The sequence below is a fragment of the Ostrea edulis genome, chromosome 2, assembly GCF_947568905.1.
Source record: "Ostrea edulis chromosome 2, xbOstEdul1.1, whole genome shotgun sequence".
NCBI lineage: Eukaryota > Metazoa > Mollusca > Bivalvia > Ostreida > Ostreidae > Ostrea > Ostrea edulis.
Window position 1 is genome coordinate 86,887,296 of NC_079165.1, and position 4,673 is coordinate 86,891,968.

The following is a 4,673-nucleotide window of genomic DNA, read 5'->3' on the forward strand; positions in this document are numbered from 1 at the left end:
ACTAAAATAATTATAGCTTCTCTCAAAGTAGAACTTCTATTGTGCTTATCAAAAACAATCATTGTCAATAGTACAGTGTACTTGGGATCAACTGGACTTGTTACACTACAGAAATCATGGAACACACTGTTTCCATGTTGTACCTGTTTGGTTGTGAATTCCAGATGATGTTCAACAACTTGTTCAACACCTTGTTTGAAATGAAAAGACTTGTAAAGTTTACAAATTTATTATAGCACAAGTCAATATTGTTTTAGAGTAGCTGATAACAAGTAATAAGTTTTCCAATAAAAATAAATGAGTATAAGCAGAAAAGGTTACATAGGGTGTTTTTCTGATGCCATTTCTAGAATAAAGTGCACCGCCACGGCACATGATACGCCCGTCACATATTGTTAACAGTATAGATTGTACCCATTAAAACATTTTTTTTTATATTACCTTAATTAAATGTCACAGTGACCTTAAAGTAGGATGCGACACACCTTCTACCTAAGATGCATTAGTTGACCAATTTTGGTGATTCTAGGCCTAATAGTTTTCAAGTTATGAGCCGGACAAGTTTTTGCCATATATGGCCATATCTTCTTAATGAAAAGTCACAGTGACCTGGTTTTAATGTGCGACACACCTTCTACCCAAGATGTATCTACAGACAAAGTTTGATGATTCTAGGCCTTGTAGTATTTAAGTTACGGGTCAGACACGAAAAAGCTAACAGACGGACGGACAGACGGATATCTTCTTAATGAAAAGTCACAGTGACCTGGTTTTAATGTGCGACACACCTTCTACCCAAGATGCATCTACAGACAAAGTTTGATGATTCTAGGCCTTGTAGTATTTAAGTTACGGGTCAGACACGAAAAAGCTAACAGACGGACGGACATGAACGCCATACCATAATACGTCCCGTCTTAAGACGGGCATATAAAAAGGCTTTAAATAGTATCAGCCATCATCAGGCTGTCACATACTTTCTTTCCATGAATAAAAGCTCCTAAACTTAAAAGTGACAGGAGGCCGGTAGATAGACAACTAGAGCTCTGCGGAAAATATTTCCCCAAAATTTACCATGATCAACAATCTGTAAATATTCTAAAACACCAAAGAAGTTATTTACAAAGACCCTAGTTTCAAAACTGTGAGAGGAGTTAAAAGGTCAAACCGTCATTTATTTAATGCATGTATATTTCCTCAAAAACTGACTCGGTTAAACCTGTAATTTTCAAAAAAAAAAAAAAATTAAACAAAAATCAAAATCATAGCCACATACACATTTTCCATACCCATACAAATACTCTGCAGAATAAGGTTCTCAGTTGAATATTGGGAGAAATTTGACAAATCATGTACTTTCTATGTAATGTTTCCTCAAAATACTCAGTTCAAGAATCTGTAATTTTCTCAAACAAGGTTTTCCTATTAAGTGAACCTACAACCTTGACCTTAAAAAACAATAAGCATCTTCCTTTTATGGTGATCAAATGTACCAAGTTGTAAGATTCTGGAGCTTACGGTTCAGTCTGTATCCCATCTTACAAGGTCCGGACAGACAACACCATACCATAATATGTCCAGTCTCTGACGGGCAAGTACCATAATAAGAAAATCTAAAGTTATGACCCTAACAAGCTTTCACAAACTATAAAACATGAGGTGTTTGTAAAACATATAAGCCCCCATGGTGCAAAATTGAAAAGGGTTATACACATGCATAATTTGATTGATAGTAGTATCATCAATTCGAAATATTGAGCAAACAATATCTTCCTGTGTCAGGAGTGGATTGACCAAGTGACCTAAAAATCAATAGGGGTCATCTACTCCTTATGCTGTACCAGGTTTGGTGTCAATCAAGCAAATAATTCTTAAAACATAAGAGACAATATATTACTATGTCCAGTTTACCCCTTGACTTTTGACCATGTGACCTCAAATCTACTCCTTGAGATGTACCAGTGTACCAAGTTTGATGTCTGTCAAGCAAAGGGTTCTCAAGATATTGAGCAGGCAGTGTCTTCCTATGTCCAGAGTAGATTGACCCTTGACATTTCGACCAGAAAAACAATTGGGGTCCTCTTCTTTTCATAACCAACCCACATATGAAATATATTACGATCAAGTGAATGGTTCTTAAGATATTAAGCAGACAACATGTGGTCTACCGACCGACCAACAGGTGCAAACCAATATGCCCCTCTTCTTTGAATGGGGGCATAAATATAGTGTTATAACACTAAAAGGCTTCCATACATCTAAAAGTAACATAGGACAAGGCTAACTATAGAAACATTGAGATAGCCTAAACACTTAAACTTTGAAAAAGTAATATCTGATACTACCCTGAACCAAGTAAATTGACTCTGCTAAGGTATTTACATATTATAATGTAAAATCTAAATTGTTCCCTAACTCAATGTTATGTTCATTTCCTACTCTATGTAAAAGATAAGAGGCGAACACGAAATTCATGTGAAAAGTACAAACCTTAGAGTTCTTTAACCTAGCAGAGTGAGTAAATCTGAGTCAGCTCCTTATATAGGGCTGACAAAATCAATGGGATACTAAATATAAATGCTCAATCTGATAACCCAGGATTAAGCCTCTTGGCCAATGAAATTGCAGAAAACAAATTATGTTCAGGAAGACTGGCATAATGGCAGGTATAATGAATTACATAACACAGTGAAAGGTAAACATGTGAAACATTAAGATATTTCCTTTATAAAATCTTAAATGTAAAGTTTGAAAAGGTTGCATGTATAGTACAATGTATGCCAGTGGATTTGAAAATGACCTGAATCAATGCTCTTTCTATTTGGTACAAAACAGATATAGTTATGATTAATCATTATATCATTGGGTAAAGGCGGCAGTCTGCTTCCCTTAAGGATGTATTCTAAACAGTGGATGCAATCAAAATCTCTGCCTCCACAAACATAATATCTTTGAAGTATTGGATGTGTGTGTTCATATTCTGTCCAATCCTGTAACATGAAAAACAAGACATAATCTTATTGGCTCATCCTAAATTTAGTATCCTATCAAAGTTTAACTAGTAAATTGCATTCTTCTATTGTGTTATCGAGTATATAAGCTCAAACACAGTATTTATCAAGTTTCTCTGAATAATTAGAATTTATCCTACCATCTCCTACCATTATCTTTTTCCTTTAAATATTGAATATATTAGACAGAAAATAAAATCATAAAAACTTTATATATCACACAATGCGAAGTCAATATAAAATTACTGGTAAAGAAAGTTCAACTCTTTGACACAAGTATGATGGAAAATTAAAGATAACGGTGATAATGTTTCGAGGATTGTTTTCATCTCTCAAACAAAATACATGTAGAATTTCAGATTGAAAATAGAAGCAATGTTAACTATTTGAAATGACCATATGGAATTTGTGCACCACAAAGATGAACTTACATAATGGATTTTAGCCTAAACAGCCCAAATTCTTCCAAAACCAATGCACACAGTTCTAAACTACCCTGGATGAAAAAATGAAAGAAAAAAAGATTTATATATATATATGTCTGTTCTTAATGTTTGAATATCTTCACACAAATAAAAGATATAGGTTAACAAAGAGGCCTATGGGCCACATCGCTCACCTGAGTCACTTTGGCCCATATCTGAATACTTTCCATATATATTTCCATGTAAAACCTTAGTCCCTATTATGGCCCAAACTACCCTTTGCATACTTGAATCTACACTATGTCAGAAAGCTTTCATGTAAATGTCAATTTCTTTGGCCCAATGGTTCTTGAGAAGAAGATTTTTAAAGCTTTCTCCTATATTTGTATGTAAAACTTTGACCCCCCCCCCCCCCCACTTGTGGCCCCATCCTACCCCCCAGGGGCCATGATTTAAACAAACTTGAATCTGCACTATGTCAGGAAGCTTTCAGCTCTTCTGGCCCAGTGGTTCTTGAGAAGAAGATTTTTAAATGACCCCACCCTATTTTTTCATTTTTATGATTATCTCCCCTTTGAAAGGGACATGGCCCTTCATTTGAACAAACTTGAAAGCCCTTCACCCAAGGATGCTTTTGGCCATGTTTGGTTGAAATTGGCCCAGTGGTTCTGGAGAAGAAGTCGAAAATGTGAAAAGTTTAACAGTAGGGCTGTGCGGTGCACCGAAAATTTCGGTGCACCGCGATTCATACCATTCGATTCGATGCACCGATTACAAATTCCGGATTTCGGTTCGGTTTAGATTTTACTTACACCAAAACAACAAATATGGCGTCCGAGTGATGTTGAAAACATGTGGGTTTTTTTATGCAACGGAGATTTAAATCACTACTGTGTTAAGAGTTAGCATTTTCACCACTCAGATACCAACAGAATATGGTCCGTAAGATCATTGCAGATTATCTTTACATGGCATATAGCATTTCTGTCAGTGGTGGAGTGAAATCAACATCGTAGGTAATGACACAGATTTGACAGTTAACATGAGAGAAGTAAATCAATAAAGGAGAGATTTTCAAAGACTCTCAATTGATAGAATTGTTGAATTTTTGCATATCAATGAAAACAATATCATATATATTTTAGATTCACTATAGATTTGTTTAATAATCCAAAACTTATGCAGCACATTAATATAAAAAAATTTGATAGACTGTCAGTGTTTTCTTTTTTCTATC

At 35.1% G+C, this 4,673-nt stretch overlaps 1 long non-coding RNA gene across 4 annotated transcripts in view; it reads right to left on the reverse strand.

Moving 5' to 3' along the window:
* Positions 1-213: 213 nt before the first annotated feature.
* The window catches only part of LOC125670687 (uncharacterized), a 13,542-nt gene continuing 9,082 nt past the window's right edge, over positions 214-4,673 (reverse strand). For all 4 annotated transcript variants that reach the window (XR_008800221.1, XR_008800223.1, XR_008800222.1 and 1 more), the window contains 2 exons: positions 3,443-3,507; positions 214-2,990 (listed from right to left, as the gene is read on the reverse strand). This is a non-coding gene — a long non-coding RNA (uncharacterized LOC125670687). The remainder of the gene's footprint in view (positions 2,991-3,442; positions 3,508-4,673) is intronic.